We start from the raw sequence: 19,612 nt of genomic DNA, 5'->3' as shown, positions 1-19,612 counted from the left end.
GGAATATGTCCAGGGTTTCAAAAGTAAAGAGGTAAAGGTTATGCATTGCTAAGTGTGTTTACGCACTTGTTTTGATCATTTCTGTTGCCTAACGATGAGTTGTAGCAATCTTAAGACCAATGACATTGTATTATGTTTGTTTGAATAGGGAGGGGTTGTGTTATGTAAATGCTTAGTGTTAGTATAAAATGTAGTGATGACTCCTTGCTCTGTGCCTTACCTTCTCCTGCTGAGCACGTGAGGCCAGATGGTTCTAGAGCATAGAATCTCTAGCTCTTGTTGTTACTTGATTATTGGCAGTTAGTTGTGGTCTGTTGTAATGGTTGGGGGTCTTTGACATATGCTCTTGAGTATTTAATAAACCATTGAAGTAACTCGCCTGGCATGGTTATTAGCTCAACACAAATGTAACACCTTGGAGGGGTGGAGGGGTACCAAAACCAAGTCTGTAGGAATCATTCTTCTTTTCCCAGGGGGCCATAATAGCTTCCCTACTGCTACAGATATCAAACAATATTGATTCCTTAGAGGCGATTTGCTTTTGAAATTGTAGGGTTCCCCAATTAGTTTCAATTGAGTCCCATACAACTGCTAACACCATATGTATGGAACTCATGGTAGCAACAGTAAAGAAAGGGGACAGCTCTCAATGCATGAAGCAATAATGTGAACTGTATTAAGAAGCTATTACGCGGAACTACGCATTTAAAAGTGGAACATGATTTTTCTCGACATTCCCACAGTACTGTTTTCTTGTTATCTATTTATGGCAAGGATTTTTGTTCGCGGGCAGTTAGTGGTCAACATGTTTGGATGTGGCTTCTGTTCAAGTTCAGTTGCTCATTTCTGTACAAACCCGGAACTTCCTTATAGGCTGGGGTGCAGCCAGAGCGGTACTATTATAGACATATAATTGGCCTTCAGGGGCTGATTCTGAGGTGTGTGCAAAGGTAAGAAAGTGTTCCACCATAAAGGGGAACACTTCACTTCCAAACATCATATCTGATGAAGAAAGAATGTGGTGTAGGGACATAAAAGATATGGTACCTTTGAGGTGCTATTAAACTACGCTTCACACATTTGTCCTTTATAAACAATGCATTTCTTAGACTGTTGCACCACTTTTCTAGTTTAATGAAAGTTAAAGAACACTTTCTTAAATTCGAAAAGTGGCAGTCTATTAAGAAATGTTTGCAATACCAGTGGAGCACATGTTTCCCCCACAACATGTGATTTTAGCAGCTTTTACTGCTGGGAAGCACAACATCTCCCCTCCAATATTTCCACCCACCTCAGAATGGTGGTGCTGGAAACTGAAGGGGAGAGTGTCCTACTTACACACACTTTTTATCAAAAACTCAGAATTAGGCCCTCAGCCTCCAAGGAGAGTGCTGCATTAAGATATTTAGGACCTGATTCTGAGCTTGTGATAAAAAGTGAGCGGATCGGAGACCTGATCAAAAATAATAAATGGATTGCTTTCAAAACATTACTTAAAGCTAGAAGCTAGAAAGCTGAAAGGTTGCACCTACGAAGAATACCGCAAATTGAGGAGAACTGAACACATCAGATAATGAGAGCCTGAAACAACATCTAATGAGTCTGAAATCAAAGGGCCATTGTGCCTCTGGACTATACAAATTGTTGATGAGTTTAAAACAACCAAATAAGCAACTACTCAGGACTTGGTCAGACTGCTTGGGTACGAAGATGAGTTTAGTGGAATGGGAGAAGTTGTGTAGAAATGTTGCACTGAGATCTTTGAATATTGGGGAGAGAGTCAGTCAGGTGAAGATACTAAATAATCTGTATTGGACACCAGCTAAGATGTTTGTGAGGGGATTGAGTGATACAGACAAATACTTAGGCTTTTGCCACAGGGAGGGATCGATCATTCAACCACATCATCTGGGAATATTCGAAGGTGAGGCAGTTCTGGAGGGTGGTGATCAGAACGATGAACTGAGTTGTAGAGGAGGAGACAAGTGCCTCTACCGGAAGCCCCGCCCCCATTTTGCCTATATGTTGAAACCAGAAATTGCGACATGCGCAATGCCAGTAATGGTTCCTATACCGTGAACAGTCCTTGCAACAAGGTATCCATTGGGAAAGTCCAATATGATGTACCCGCGGAGAAATTACAGTCTTTTAAAGGAAGTTCCGGAAGAAGTGTGAAGATGAATGAAAGAGAAGACTGGTGATGCAATTAAGCAACAATTCATGAGCAAAATAAAGATTGCACGTGCAGAAAGCACTGAAGAAATTGCAAAATCGTTTTATAATTGTACAGATGCTGAAACGCATGTAGACTAACTAATCATAAGGCTGGCTATACGTAGTGAGTAGACTGCAGGCAGTGCCGCCAATATATCTATATGTGTGTATAGAATCTGGATGTTCCACATCGTGTTTTTAGCAAACTAAGGACCCCATGAACAGAAGGACCTGATTCTGAGCTTGTGATAAAAAGTGAGCGGATCGGAGACCTGATCAAAAATCATAAATGGATTGCTTTCAAAACATTACTTAAAGCTAGAAGCTAGAAAGCTGAAAGGTTGCACCTACGAAGAATACCGCAAATTGAGGAGAACTGAACACATCAGATAATGAGACCCTGAAACAACATCTAATGAGTCTGAAATCAAAGGGCCATTGTGCCTCTGGACTATACAAATTGTTGATGAGTTTAAAACAACCAAATAAGCAACTACTCAGGACTTGGTCAGACTGCTTGGGTACGAAGATGAGTTTAGTGGAATGGGAGAAGTTGTGTAGAAATGTTGCACTGAGATCTTTGAATATTGGGGAGAGAGTCAGTCAGGTGAAGATACTAAATAATCTGTATTGGACACCAGCTAAGATGTTTGTGAGGGGATTGAGTGATACAGACAAATACTTAGGCTTTTGCCACAGGGAGGGATCGATCATTCAACCACATCATCTGGGAATATTCGAAGGTGAGGCAGTTCTGGAGGGTGGTGATCAGAACGATGAACTGAGTTGTAGAGGAGGAGACAAGTGCCTCTACCGGAAGCCCCGCCCCCATTTTGCCTATATGTTGAAACCAGAAATTGCGACATGCGCAATGCCAGTAATGGTTCCTATACCGTGAACAGTCCTTGCAACAAGGTATCCATTGGGAAAGTCCAATATGATGTACCCGCGGAGAAATTACAGTCTTTTAAAGGAAGTTCCGGAAGAAGTGTGAAGATGAATGAAAGAGAAGACTGGTGATGCAATTAAGCAACAATTCATGAGCAAAATGAAGATTGCACGTGCAGAAAGCACTGAAGAAATTGCAAAATCGTTTTATAATTGTACAGATGCTGAAACGCATGTAGACTAACTAATCATAAGGCTGGCTATACGTAGTGAGTAGACTGCAGGCAGTGCCGCCAATATATCTATATGTGTGTATAGAATCTGGATGTTCCACATCGTGTTTTTAGCAAACTAAGGACCCCATGAACAGAAGGGCTGAAAGTGTGTCGAAGAAAATAATGAGGGAAGATTCGAGAAAGGTTGTTTGGCCCAGTGTCAAGAGTTGGGGCAGCCAAGAAACTGGTTATCTATTCGAGAAGATACAATGAACATAAGAAGCAAGGTGCGCTCCTGTTGAGGTGTAATGGAAAAACACTAGAAGTGCCAGGTTTTATTGATTTAATAGTGTTAAATGCAAAGAAGGAACTCAAAACACAGTCTCTTGTCACATGGTCAAGTTGAAAATAGACTTTGGGCAAGCTACATCGAGACTGAAGATAAGACCATGCTCACACTCCCTTCTATTCTCAGGCGCAGTGATACTTTGCAAGGCCAAGTTCAAAGACTAATTTGAATGGCAGACAACAGGAGTGATGATGGACTTTGGGCTAATTGGGTGGGGAGGCACAGTCAAGTCTAACCCTCCAGCACCTGGGGTCCCAGCTTGAGCATTGATAGCGAGTGGAATATTCAAGAAGGGTACAAGCATGCCAACCAATCATAGAGGGCCATGTAGTAAAGAGCCCTATAGTTTGAAAGCCGATGAAACGCGGTGTATTTCCTGACAACAAAGATGACTTGCACTGGGAGTGGGTATAGCTGTCCACCTGACCTTAAAGATCAAATCACAATCCTACCCCCCATATAAAGTATACCAAGATGCTCCCCTGAGACCAACCGTAATCTCACGTAGGTTTTCTTATTTTGTCACGTAGTATGACATCACGAATGACGAGTGTTAGGGAGAATTCTCAATATGTGCTAATTTCCCTTACATTTTGAGACCCGCAGCAACTTTGCTGGATTTCTAGGATTTGATTTTTTACTTGGGAAGAGTGAGAGCCTTTGTTTCCCACTCTTTCATTGATTTTGTTTGTGTTTTACTTTTGTGTTCTTTGGTTATGTAGTTTTAAAACAACTACATGGGTATCATCTTTTTCTGTGTGTCACACAGCACCTTCAGTGCAGTGGCACAGCAGTGTCTTTCAGACTCCGCAAGGTTTAAATACCTTCTATGGGACTGACTACCATCTTCCAGAGCATGTAAAGTTAAATTGACTTTACTAGTCTCTTTAAATGTACTGACCCAGCACACACTATCTTACTATAGAGTGCTGGAGGGGTTGCCTAGCTTCCCCTGATTCAAAACACCCATGTAACAGTCAAATATTACCCTTTCCTACTTTAAATGGCTGGTGGCAGTGGTTTAGATCAACTACCATAGTTTTTCCAGACCGCTAACAACGGTAGCTGAAAATCGGGTGAGCCACGTTTTTCAATATGGTGCCCAAGATCTATCTGTAAAAATAGACTCGGGCCATCTTTTTTCTCCATTTCCTTTAGGAAAGGTCCTTCTTGTGTTTGTCTCTGCGCGCCAAACCAGGTTTGGTGCCTTTGTTTGTTGGCCTTTGGCGGGCTTCAGTGCTGAAGCCCTCCTCTGGCGCCTGAGTGTCTGGGGTGGATAGGATGTGAGGGAGGTGCCCGAAACTCCCTGTGCTTAGTCTCCTAGGAGACCTGAATGTACTCTGGAGTGATTGGCCGGCTGACTGTCCGGCAAGGGCAGCCACCCTGCTGTGTGAGTGACAGCCAGGCTGGAATTAATGGGGGTAAACTGTTTGAAAGCAGGTCTCTGGGACTTGGAAAGCACTGTCGACCACTGGAATGAAAGAACCGAAGACGAGCTGAAGGAAGAGGACTGCTGCAATTCCTGGACGACTGGTGAAGCCCTGCTGCAGGTCCCAATTGCCTAAAATTCCAATCGACAGAAAAGCCCTTCAAGATTAACTTCTTCCCTTGAGTTTGGTGGGAACAACCAACTCGTAAGCCACCTGGACACTGTCCCCATCTGGTCGAATGTTCATCAGATGTCTGTTGAAAACCGGATAGCCAGAGGGAAGGAAACCAGCTTGTGGACTTTAAGGCACTCACACCTTAAACCGATGTCTTGCTAAGCTTTTGGCCTCATCTCTGGGCAGTGCAGGAACCTCCCGACATCCTCCTTATTGTCCCCATGACTGAAGCTCAGGAACAGCGAGATCTGCTCGAACCGCCAGGAACAACTGCCTTATCTACAGCTCTTCTTCAATACCAAGGTACTGTGCAAACGCTGTCCGGATGTTTTCGGCCATTGTGGAAGTTTGTGGAAACTTTCTGAACTTCGAAGGTGTGTCCTTCCCTAAACATTCGTCAAACTTTTCACCTACCCAAATTCTTCTAAACTCAATGGCAAAGACTTAACCGTTATCTACCAGAACTGTGCAATCCTATACAAAGACTCTGAACCATTGATTTTGGCCCAGGCCTATTGAGAAGAATTGCTGGTTGTAGCTAACTGAAACCCTTTGCCCTGTACTTTTGGTAGTCAGACTTTTGCATTTGGTCATTTCACGTAGATCCTATTTTTGCAGTGAAAACTCAATGCAAAGTCTGTACAAAGTAATTTGTGCAGTACAAAGTCACTTTGAACGTGCAAAAAATATCAACGAATCGGCCCATAGTCTTTTGAACTGTTTCTTTAGAAGAGTTTGCAGATTTCTTCTGTTGTCCCATTGTCAGATATTATAGTTTAAATTCACGTGACTTTGCTTTCTGGCACTTGCAGGCCAACATTTAGAAGGGGACATTAACATTACAAATTGATTACCACAATTGAAACAACTTGAGATACAATATAGTTTGTTCTGAACATCACTTACATGCCCTGTAAAATGTTTCAAATAACTTTGAACAATCAAGGAGTCATGCTAGTTGAGAAAAGTGAGAAGTCTTTTTTTTTTGTTTGGGTTATTGCTTGTAGCACCTATCAGCCGAAACGATTGCATCAGAGTACACATAGGAAGTAATGGCATATGAGAAGGGATACACAGCGTGTAGGTGTTGTTTGGAAATGTCCCCCACCATTGAATGCCCACATCCATGCTCATCCCTATGACCATTCCCACCCAGTTCCTGCTCTTCCCTGTCCAACTCACCTCCTACTGGGATTTCTTTGAGCTTGCTGTAATCAAGCCTTTCCATCAAACGTTGCATTCAAAGTGCCTGCCAGGGTTTTTTCAAAGTAGTCTTCTGAGAGTTAATGACTTCATTGGAGTTGTAAACGTGTTGCTGGTGCAATAAAAATGTCTAAACCAGGTGTACAAGCAGTATGCATGCCCTTCACTGAAGTCCTGTTACAAATTAGCAATGTCAAAACAGTTTTGGCTTGTTTACACGTATTAGGCACTGCGATTGGATGCCCAGATACTTGCACCATTTTGCACCTGCTACCATCGATAGCCAGTTAATACCACTACGGCAGTAGTGCCCAGCAAGTGCCTTTACCATGCCTACACAAAAGTCCAAACTGTTGGCATGGCCAATAGTTGTCTAAATTACTATGATAATTGGCATTTCAACATTTCGTTTCCAAGCAGTTACTTTCCATGCAGATTACTACTGTGTGGTAGAAGAAGAAAAACATTAGCTCCAATGCACCAAGTACATGTTCCCCAAGTGGACAGATAGACCCTTAATTGACTAAAACGTGCTGGCATGTCTTTGCTCAAAATACACGTCCTCCGATGACACTCCCTCTGTCATTTATTGTTGTATATGATAATTAGTCCCCTACCTCTTAGTTTGGGTCCTCTGCCCTAGACACTAGTCATATTGAAGGAATAAGTTTGTTTTGACACTTACAACATGAATATGCATCACACCTTGGTCAGACAACACATGTTCCTTTAAACTTACATGGTTCATCATTTCACCATTTTTTTCAACAATAATTCCATTAAATGGTATAGAAATAGTCAAGCTAAAATGCATCAGCTTCAAAATGACTATTATGTTCTGTGTTGTACCATTGTCACCGGGAATTCACGCTAACCAAGGATCAGAAAATGATTGTGTTATCTTTCCCGCTCATGTAGCACTTACTCTCCCTTTGTTTCAGTGTGTAACGGTTTTACTTGCTCTATTATCTCGTGCCGGCTTTCAGGTTAGTTGCTGTTATATAAAATGCGCCAAAAAGAAACATGTGTTGTTTAATGATTGTCATTATACACTATTTTTGATGCCTTCAATTTCAGCATAAAAAGTTCCATATATAAATCCAGATAAGTATGACCGCCTACAGTTTTTATACCTGTTTTCTTTAAGAGTCTGTGCAATGCATTTATAACCTTTTGAAAACTTTCATAAACCGATGGGTGAATAAACTGGTACCTAGCTAAATTGATTGAACTTGGTACAGTTGCCATTCATACAGACCCATTGAATCTCTGCCCACAGGACAAGATGGATAAGCTGACCTCTCTAGTTGTCCTCACTTGGTTTCAGGGAAAGGATTGGATATCTAGCTGGCCTGAAACGTTTAAGAACCCAATGACAATGCAGGGGCAATCAAAGGCAATGACCCAGGATTAAGGGAGGACAAAAGCAAAGTTGTTTAACCTGCAGTTGTAATGATTGATATGGTGCCCAATCCACTCCTTAGGCCATTGCCTCTAAAATGAATCTGAAACTCACCTAATTTAAGAGGACAAAAACCCCAGCAAATAAGGCAGCATTCATAGTTCAGCTGATAAAAAAACAAGGGCATTCAGCGTGCCCTGATTCCCCATACTATGTGGGGTTCCAGGAAATCGGTATGTCTGCCACTTTCTGTTGGAAGGAATCGGAAAGTTATGCTAGAAATTCTACTCCAGGGGAAAGCAGAATCAGGGGAAGGGCGAATCCACTAAATCTGATCTCTGTATAAAAATGTTATCCTCTATGTCAAGAGCAGGCCCAGTGAGTTTCATAATAATCTTCCCAGGAAAGATCGACATGCCTATTGATGCATTACCTGTTCTGAATGCATGTGTGCATCTTCAGTCATTCCTTTTGCCAGAGCATTGGTGAAACAAAGGTTAGACCGCTTACCTGGGAAGTGGGAAACTTACAGAGCTTGAAGTGGGATCCTCCTATCAATGAACTGATAACATTAGCCAATTTCCTCAATCCATTATAAACTGAAATTCATTGAGCAATTTAAAGAGATCTTCAATGAAGCAAGGATATCGTAAGACTGGATAGATTATTATCTTCAGATTTTAATGGCATTACTACATCATCAGCGGACACATTGAGGGACGACTCAACAATCAAACTGACTGAAGAGTTGGGGCCAACTCTTATGTATTTCCTAAGCAATCTGAGCCAGGAAATAAGCTTAACGTTTCACAAAAAGGTCTGGGATAAATAATCTTAGTCAGGCCCAACTTTAGTAAGTAGTGACTTGATGTGTTTGCAGAGTCGTTCTTAGCCATGGATCATGGGAGTAGCAGGTTTCAGTTGCCTGGACTAGATCACACAGTCCAATACGTATGATAGATATTAACAGTAAGATCTTTAGAAGGATAATTCTAGACACTGTGAATACTTGTGGTGAGGATAATTCAAAATCAAACCCTGTTCAGGGAGAGTTCAGAGCTGGCCTGTCAACTAATGATCAGATTTTTGTACTACAGCATGTAGTTCATAAATATGTTTTTGCAAACATATTACTCTCCAAGCTGTCTTCCTCGATTCTTGCCAGGCATTTTAGTTTATATACCCATTTTCTTGGATGAACTAACTAATTGTGGGTTAGATGAGAAATTCCTGCTGGTGATAAGAACACTGTACATAAATACTTCAGCCTAGGCACACTTTGCCCAAACTGGGAAGTTCTCACTGGAATTTTGCACAACTATGGAAGTGAAACAAAGGCTGTTTTCTGGCTCGCATATTATCTTGCATCTAGATAACCGACATGGCTAATGCTCACAATCAAAAAAGAGAAATCGAAAATAATGATTAATGCCTCTAAACAAACAAATAAATTGACAAGGAGGTTTATATTTCACAGTGTACTGCTTGAATAAGCCTCAGCATTTCCATCCTTGGGTGTGACTATCTCAAAATCCTTAAGCTGGGAACCTCATCTTTCATCTCAATAAAACAAGACAGATGCCTCCTGCAGAGCCATAACCAAACTAGTTAGGAAATAAAATAGTATCATCTCACCACAGGTTGACACTGACTTTCAGGCAAAGCATTGAAGTCAGTGTACATATGGTGCTGAAATATGGGGCCTGGTTAAAAATGGCTGCATATTGTCTATGAGTCAGAGAGCGTTGTAAAGGATAAACAGGTAATACCATGTCACTAAGCACTACCGACGGTCATTGAATTGTATCTGAAATACTCATGGCAGAATATGATGGCTACCAACCGTCCTATGTTGGGCTCGTCTCCCGAGCACATGAAAGAATACTTTTCACTCTAGAAAGGAGTGGTAAATTGTCACTGGCTGTAAACCTAAAAAGATGGAAGTGTTTGAATAATGAGTCATGTAAATGCAATCAAAATTATAAAGACAATCTGCACCGTTTCAATTTGATTGCCCCCTATATGCCTCATTGCAGAAAACACAAATTGTTCCTAGAATTACATCTGAAGGAATCCATAAAGTGGAGCCCGAAATTATATTTCTATTTGAGGAATTTGACAGAGATTTTATCTGATTGGTTGAGCACTTCCTGTTTCTGCTTAGAAGTTGAGGGCTACAACCATTCCGGACTGCAAGAGAACTTAAGCCCCGTAATGAGTTCATAACTAGTAAACCCCACTAACAGTAGTGTGAATGTTAAGATCAAAGCATTCCATGAGAGATTTCCCTGACTGGTCTTAATACAACATTTGACTATATTCAATGAAAAAACTTCGTTAAAGGCACGTTATGGTTAAGTTGCACTAATAAATACATATGAAATTCAGTGAAACAACTTTGTTAAAGGGACATTATGGTTACAAGTAAAACCTAAAAACCTCAGAAATTCGCCAGTTATGGTAAGCTAAGCAACCATAACTCGTGCCACCACCGTGCCCTGCTAAGACTAACACCCAGGACATCAAAGATGACATCACAAATGTCATTGATGACATCACTGATGACATCACATGTTAAATTAATTTTGAGGAAAAGTCCCTACAAGGGGTATGTGTTTGTTTATTTATTTTTTTATTAAAATGATTTAGTTTGTTTCAAACTTTTCATTTTAAGACTCAGTGATACACGAAATTATAATATTTATCAATTCAAGTGAGAAGTAGAAAGAGGAGAGAGAGAAAAAAAAGAAAGAAGAAGGAAAGAAATGTAGAGACAATAAGAAGATCTCTTGTTGACACTTTCGGCATCAATTAGGCCAGTTGTCAGTATCTTCACTTGACTTTCTGTTGACCTCAAGGCTGCAATCCTAAAATATGTTGTAAATATTGAACTATCGTGTAAATTAGTTTGTTTTCACGTCTGTTCAATAATAAAGACCAACGCATATCCGTATCCATCAGTTGGGTCGATATTTTGAAAAAGTTACCGAAATTCAGTCTCTTGGTCGTTAATTCTGGGCAGATCATTACTAGATGATATATTGTTTCTGGTACTTCTCTGTCTTTGCAGAAACGGCAATAGTTGTCAGTTTTCGGGATTTGCCGTGTCATTGCCAGCTTGTCTCTTGTAGGTAAGTTGTTCAGACGAATACCCATGTACACTGTGCGGATATTATTATCAGGTAACTGTTCCATGTACTTCGGGATTTCGTTTAGGGCTCGAATGTCCGATTGGCTTTGAAGATTTCTTGAATATAAAGTTTTGGCATGACATGTTCGAATCCAGTCGTTTGCTAATTCGCGTTTTGCATTTTGAGGTCTGTTCATGAGGGTTTCGAGTGATATTTCTTCGTCTTTTAATTGTTGGAACAAATGTTCTTTCCATTTCCTTAAAAATGTATTGTAAAGAGCAGTTGGATTATTTTTCAGAATTGCTGTGGCCGGTGTTTCATCATTTGTCAGGAGTTTTCTTAGCAGGTCGAGCTGTTTCCATGTCACTATCGAAGATATGGATTGGGTTGCGACCTCATAACGAATTCTAGCCATCGGATATGAATCTGAGAGCCTTAAGATCTTTCTCAAGAATATAGCTTCTAGTTTCGCCCAATTGTTGGATTGTGAGTGGATCATTGCGTCACTGCCATATGTAATAACCGGGATTACTTTCTGTCTGTAGAATGTTATAACAGGTTTAAATGAAAATTTACCGTATTTCCAGTGTAGGACACAACCTTGTCTGGCTAGTGTCTGGGTTTTCATTTCCAGGTTGTTGAACCACTGTTTTTCTATTATAGACTGATTTAGCATAATGCCGAGATATTTGAAGGTCGATACTTCTTCTAGGCAAATGTTGTCGATAGAGAATTTTAATGCTGGATGTTTCTTAAATGGAAGTTTTACTAATGTCATGATTTAGTCTTTGTTTTATTGATCCTTAGATTGTTGGATTTCATGTAGGTTCTCATGAGATGTAAGCTCCATTGTAAACCCAAGATGGTTTTGTCTAATAGGATAATGTCGTAGGAGTTCAGTTTTGGAGGATTCAGAGCCAGGTCATTAAGATGTTCTTCACAGTCTGCTGTGTATAAATTATATAAGGTGGCTGTGAGAGGACAACCCTGTTTTAGTCCTTTCATTGTTTTTATCATGTGGGTAGTCGTGCCATTCTTTGAAAGTCTCACAGCTATTGTTGTATTGGAATATAATAGTTTTATTGGCTCCAGGATCTCCGCCGGACAATTCCACGCCAACAGTTTTTCCCATAGTCGTGTTCTTGGTATGGAATCAAATGCCATATGTAGGTCCAAGAAAGCAGCATAGATCTGTGTTTTTTTTCTATTGCTTCATATTTGACCAAGTTCATTATAAGGAGATTTACATTGGCACCAACGCCAGCAGTGAATCCTGTCTGTCTCGCTGCAAATCGCTTTGTTTTCTTAGCCCATTCCTTACGTTTTTTGAGAAGCAATGTGGCGAAGATCTTGCCCAATGGGTCTAGTAATGCGATTGGTCTAAAATTCTGAGGATTGTCACGTGCCCCTTGTTTGTATATGGGGACGATTATCGCTGTTCTCCATGATGGCGGGATTGTATTCTGTTTGTTGATGGTTTCTATGAGTTTCATCATGAAGAGAATCCACAGCTCTGCATTTTGTTTTAAAATTGCATTGGACAGGCCGTCAGGACCCGGGGCACGTGAGGTGTTCAGTTTTTCAAAGATCAGGATCGGTCTTACTTCTCGTAGCGAATGTTCCATCATTTATTTACAGTCTGTAGTGCCCACGGCGTGGTAATAGTTGAATCATTATATATGTTTGCAAAATGATCTATCCACTTTTGCTTAGTCACCTTTGCTGTCAAGAGTTGTTGGTTGCTTTCGTTATTGTTCAACAGATTCCACAGTTGTCTTGGGTTGTGGTTCTTGTAAGCTTTCATCATGGTTTCTGCATCGTTTTGTATCAGTGTTGCCTGATATGATTTCCTCCAGTTTGTGTATTTTTGTTTTATTTTTTTCTTCTGTGCAAAAATTGAAATTCCATTTGTGAGTTTTAGGTTGCGAATGTCCTTATGCATCTGTTTTTTTTTCTGAGCGATTACAGTATCGTAATAATGATTATATAGTATCGTTTGATTCTTCCTGTATGTGTTTATAATGTTGGTAACAAGTTGTCAGGGGTGATCGGGAGACCTATCATGAACAACGTAATCTATTAAAGAATGTACTTATCTAAACAACATTGTATTGGAGTGTTGTTGTTAATACAGGAACCTAATCATACATAAACATAGGCAATGGCTGCAGCATGCACCAAATAAGTACAATATTTATAATCTTGTAATTTTGTATAGTAAAATAATAAATGCTATTTTATCAGAGTTTTGAGTAATGTTAAACATGTACTAACTAGCTAACGATTCAAGATTTACTACACAATTCTGTTAATACAAACAATACCTATGAAGACCCACAATGCATACAAATCAGAAGCACATACAGGGAAACTAAAAGTAAGGAAGAAAGAAACTGCATCACCAAGTTTATCTTCATGTACACAAATGAATTGTGTGTTTGAGGCCTGCTTATTGCCCCATGTATATTGCCCCATGTATGTGCACCATGAGTTGAGACCAAACCCTAAGGAAAGTAATTTAAGAACATATGACAAAGTTAACGTCTAGATATATAGCAACTTTTGAATTTTAATATTCTGACTTTCAGTGAACTAAACCACCTGGTCTAGATATGTCAGTGAACAAAAACAAGTGGCCCAGATATGTGATGTCATCAGTGATGACATCAATGACATTTGTATGCCATCTTTGATGTCCTGGGTGTTAGTCTTATCATATTTACGGAGGTGGCGCGAAATATGGTTGCTTAGCTTACCGTAACTGGTGAATTTCTGAGGTTTTTCGGTTTTACTTGTACCATAACGTCCCTTTAACAAAGTTTTTTCATTGAATTTCATAGGTTTTTATAAGTGCAACTTAACCATAACTTCCCATTAACAAAGTTTCTTCAGTGCATTTCATGGGTTTTTACCAGTGCATGCTATTTTCCCACAACTTACTAATATCATACTTACTTCAATATAGCAACATTTCTGTTCAGTTTGAAAAGTGTCACCTTAATACTCTGCCATTCCCGACCTTCTAGCATCATTTTTAACACTTCTATATGCTTTTCCAACTTTTTCCACTGTTTTTGCATCCGTTGATTTCCGCGAATGTCTGACGTCATGGTGGACCTTCCGGACAGTGCCACGTGACCATGCGCTCGCATGCAGCATGATGACGTGTCCGTGAACGTGTCTGCACTTCACAATTGGGTCCGTGCTTCGAGGACAGTTCAGAACTGCATTTTCTCCTGATCTAGGAACTTTCAAGCTCAAAATGTACCCTTGCACAGCTCCTATACCTATTCTTACTCATTACCCATAAACAATCTAGTACAAAGCACATACTTAGAAGAATATCAACAAAACTGCTATTTATCTTAAAAATGGCATCAGCTATTGCCATCCCTCCTCCCCAAGAGCCACCACCACCACCAGCAGCTGGAGCAGTTACACATTAAAAAAAGCGTAGTACTTCCAAAGACAATGAAGAGGACCAAGAAGATGAGGTAGCGGAAGTTCCTACCTCTTGCAACCAGAGAGAATTATGGGTGTGGCAGTTCTTTACCACAGTTGGGAATTTGCCAAAGGCTAAAGCTACCAAAGTGAAATGCACTGAGTGCAACTTTGTACTCAATCACAGACTACCTGGACAGTACTCCTATGGGACCACCTCCATGCACCGCCACACCAAATCCAACCACTGCAATGCTCTCAAAAATGTTGTTCCTTTCTTAGCAAGTAGTAGGCTGTCTTCCTCCACCTCATCTTCCTCAACCAATACTGTAACCGCACAGCCTACTTCTGTGGGACACACAATTGTAAGCGATAAAAGAGGCTGTTGATCCATATCTTTTGAAGACAACAGTACTCTGTATATGCTGCATACACCACTATGCATGGGTGAGCAATTTCAAAGGCCCTCATTACGAGTCAGGCGGTGGACCATGGTGCTATTAGCACCATGGTCCATGCCGGATTCCGCCATGGTGGATGGCGGAATTACCACCCCATTCCAAGGTGAGTGGGGCGGTAATTCCCCATTCACCATTTGCCCTTCCCCATTCCCATTTTTGCCCCATAGGGCATAATGGGGATGGGGAGGGCGCTAATTACGGCACCGTAAATTACGGTGCCGTAATTAGCACCAAGGTCGCTTAGCGCCTTGGACTTTAACGCCTGCAAAAAGCTGGCGTTAAAGTGTGAATCAGGCGTTAAGGGTTAACGCCGCTGACGGCGCCGTTAAACCCTTAACGCCTGACTTGTAATGAGGGCCAAAGTACTTTTGAAGCTGTAATCAAGGAGCATGAGAAACACTGCCCCCTACCTTATAAGTAACACAAGTGCAACATCTTGCCCTGTCCACCTGCCCCTCCATATTAGTGCTTGGTGCCTCTTCCCTCATTTCCCTCCCCACCTTACTTTCTAACGTCTGCTGCAAAAAAAACAAAATATCAAAAAACAACAAAAGAAAGGTTCCTTTAGGAACCACCTTTCACAGTTTAAAGATAGAACTAAAAAAAATATATCTTATGCACTCCATCTACTTTACATTTCTCAGTAAAGTAAATGGACTCAATAAGGTTTTCCAGCATTTCCATTAGCGTTTCAACGGCCTGGCCCGGCAGCCAAAGTTATTAGCCCAAGGTGGATTGCGAGGGCTCCGGACCGTTATCCCCTATTCTAGCCCCTGCAATGGGGGATGAAGGTCATTAGCACCCTGGGTTCCCAAAGCGGGAACCCCCACTGTGCTAAAAAAAAGAAAGGATTTTCCTGCGGCATCCCTCTGTAAGAAGGAAAAAAGGGAAGGCGAGGCTCCGTACAGAGCCCCTCTTCCCTTTCCATGGCACTCTGCAGAAGGTGAAGAGAGAACCTTATGACCATATTACCTACCACGAGCACATTTTTTTTGCCCTTTCAAACCTATCCCACTTTTGAATAACTTTACCACATAGCCGGTCCCATGTGGTTTGGCCACATCAACCCCATTTGTCATCCCTCATGGTCATACCCAGTAGCCAGATTGTCCAAGTCATAACCTTATTCCATAACCCGGACAATCTGGCCACTGCCCATGGCCACAGGCTATACCTCCATCACCAAAGGTATATCACTATTTTTGTACCTACATTATGGCACTTGTCAAAAAATAAAGCACAGGCACATTTGAAAAACCATGCTTTAAGGTCGTTGCCAATGCTCCTTACACGAGTTTGCTTGAAATCCGCCCATGTTTTATTTTTTCTTAAGTGTCAAAATGTATGCACATTGAAGAGTCATATAACTTAACCCACACTTGACAAAAATACATTCAGACTTTAGACAAGCATTTAAGGATGGGACTATAATCTTTCTGAAAACTATTGTCCACATTCATCAAATGGGAACAAAGTTATAGGACATCTAAAAATATTCAGACCCCCCCTCTAATTTAGCCATCTCTTGACAAAATCCCACCAAACATTACAAAAACATTAATATCTAGATTTAAAATCGTTTTGGAAAGTTCTGTGCAGATTTGTCAAATGGCACCACATTTATAAGCCTTTAAAATATTTTGGGAGCCCCACCTCTAATTTAGTTCCCTCTTGACAAAACAGCTCCACACTTTCCAAAACCATTCAGAATCATGCCTAGAATAAGATTCCAAAATTCAATGCAGATTCATTGACCGGCGCCAAGGTTATAACATCTGGACGGTTTGTGTACTTTGGGGATGAAAAACACCCATTTTTTGGCTTCTTACAGGCATATCCCATCCCATCCTCATCACCCCTCACCTCCCCAGAGATTGTTTGATAAGTATGCCAAGTGCAATGTTGTGTTTTTTAATATGTTTTTAACGTGATGTTCGTGGACAACGGTGGCTGTCCGTGAATCCAACATGGCAGGCATTTCCAAATATTTTACGCACTTCACACTTTTCACCATCCAATCATTGGGCGCGTCCGATATGCATGGAGTTCATGTCGCCTTCTAGGTCAATCAGATGCCCGTCCACGGACCGAAAAGGAAAGTGAGTCCGCAGACCGAACCCAGATAGCACACATTTTTTTTACCTAATTTGGGCCGTTTTAAAAAAACAACGATGGGATGGATTTACACCAAATTTACAAAAGCACGCTTTACGGACCGAGCCGCTGCTCCTGCCGCAAATCTGGTGAAAATCTTTCCAGCTGTTTGGCCTGTAGGAGTGAGCAACATTATACCTTTTTTGCAAAGTTTGATAAGGATTCGTCCTGGGCCAGCAAAGTTAAAAGCCGCCCAAAAAGTGCTTTTCCTATGAGTTGAGCAACTTAACCATAACTAAAGGGCCACTACCGCAGGCCCTGTAATTTAAATTATTTTCTCTATGGCATATTAGACAGAGAGAGTGGGCACATATGGGACCTGGCTCTGAGTCAGCTAAGGGTTTTGTTTTGATGTATGCTCCATCTACCATCCACCCGTTGCAGTCAGCATGATTTGTAATTTGTAATTATTTTACTGTATATGTAATTATGTTTTATGTATGATTTTAAATTACAAATATGATCTTGCATAAACAGCTCATGAAGCCAAAAGTGATAAAAATTAAATTTTATTTAATTCTTAAGAGATCTTCGGAATAAGCTCCTTAATGTACAGTACAGTAGTTATTGCCCAAGATGTGTCTTTGCATTGTGGAAATTCTGATTCTGGATTGATAGCAGCCAAATCAGGAGGTTGAAATTGTATGTTGGACGCTGTAACGTGATTTTGGATGCTAACTCAAAGTTAGGTAGTGTTCTGCTCCACCAGGCCGATCGTACCAACTACTTAGGGAAAAAGATATGTTGATAGTATGAAGATTTCATCGACCCCTTATATTTTAAAATGGGGACTTTCTTTGTAAAGGCATGTGTGGGTTTTTCCTAGCATTTTGGGGGATGAGCAATATCGTCAAGACTTGAGGTGTACATGCCCAATTAACATCCAACATCGTATACGTTACAGAACGCCATGGCACCCTAAGTACAAAACATAATGTTACTGGAGAAATCTGATACCTCAACCAACTGTCATCTCTGCCATTGAGCACTCCGAACATACCAATGCACATTCAGTTGGGTCTGATTTCCTTAAGGTATGAGGTCTGATGGAAGCCAATTATTTACTGGTTGAGACTGAATGTGAGAGAGGACCTTAAATCGTACACGGAAGCTCCAGGGACTGTCATCCGCTCTCATGGTGTTTCTTTGTGTCATTTGTTTTGGCACATTAGCAGTAACTGGAGTGCCTGAAGCACGTGTTAAATCGGATCTGTGTGATTTTTCCGCTGCTTAATTAACCGCGACGGAAATGTCTGCATGGGAAATGTACACAATACAAAAATATTCATACATTTCCCATGCGGTCCTCCATTCAAATACAACCCCAGATCCATACAATCACCCCCCCCCCCACACCCCCAACACACCCCCACCGTCAACACACCCCCAACCCCCAAATTACCTTTCATCCAGACACGCTGTATTCCTGCAGCGCTGGTTCCCTTTCACTTCCGTGATCAGGAACCAGCACCGCAGGGTCCTTTTCTTTTTTTAACTTTTAATCGGGTCAGCTGCAGTGCTGTTCCCTGCAACCTCCACTCACTATACTCCATGGTATAGTGAGCGGGGTGTTGCAGCGGACACTCCCGCAGCCCCCGTCCTTTTTTTTTGGTCGGGTGAGCAACCCCTGCTCATTATGCTGTATAGTATAGTGAGCAGGGTGTTTTGACCGACCCCATTGAAAGACCTAAACACATACTAGGTCTTTTGGTGGGGTCGGTCATTTATTTTCGGTAATTTCTGGCTATTCCGTTAAACCGACAGCTGGGAAATCCAGCATGTGCTACTGCGTTGATTAAAGCTAGTTAAGGATAATAGGTTATACCAGACGTGAGGGGTGGCGTGGCAACCAAAAAAGGCTCTGGAAATAATTTTCAGAGTGGGCCCATATTACACATTTTCAGCAACCCCACCCCTTTTGCTACAGAAGAATTTGGAGATGCAACACAACAGAGGGCGTCAGGTGCAAAGGCCTACTGGGAAATCTCCAGAGTTCCCTTTAGGCCAATCCACCCCTGCCAGACGTGATTTCAAAAATCCATGGCTTCATTTTTAGAGTATAAGGCATCAATCTTATTTGAGGAGTACCAGGATGTGATTCTACCATTTGCCGAGAAAATTGTATTTATAAAGTTTCGCCTGAATATTATGTCACTTGCCAAAACATGCAGTAGCAGAACCAACTGCATCTGACTGCCCATTCTGTCTAACTAATAAGGAACATGTGCAGCATTTTCCCCCTAAAAAAAGAAACCAGGTTGTTCTGGTTGGTACCCATGTTGAAGCTTCATGGTAGTTGATTTGTGAGGAATGCCATAGCCCTTATCTACGTCATCTAATCTCTCATTTTTTATGGTTTAAACCTTTTTGTGTACAGAAATTAACAGGTCTGGAAGAGGAATGTTCTTAAGGGGGCACAGTGAGTGGTGTTTTTATAAGTGTCTGTGTTACAGATGCGTTAGCTTTGCTTAGTTTGCATCCGCCAGGGGCGTTGCTAGGGGGGGGCTAAGGGGGCTATAGCCCCTGATCTTTTGGTTGTAGCCCCGGATA

Source organism: Ambystoma mexicanum, chromosome 4q (genome assembly GCF_040938575.1).
Source record: "Ambystoma mexicanum isolate Mex_15411 chromosome 4q, UKY_AmexF1_1, whole genome shotgun sequence".
NCBI classification, from domain to species: Eukaryota; Metazoa; Chordata; class Amphibia; order Caudata; family Ambystomatidae; genus Ambystoma; species Ambystoma mexicanum.
This window is presented reverse-complemented; position numbering follows the sequence as displayed.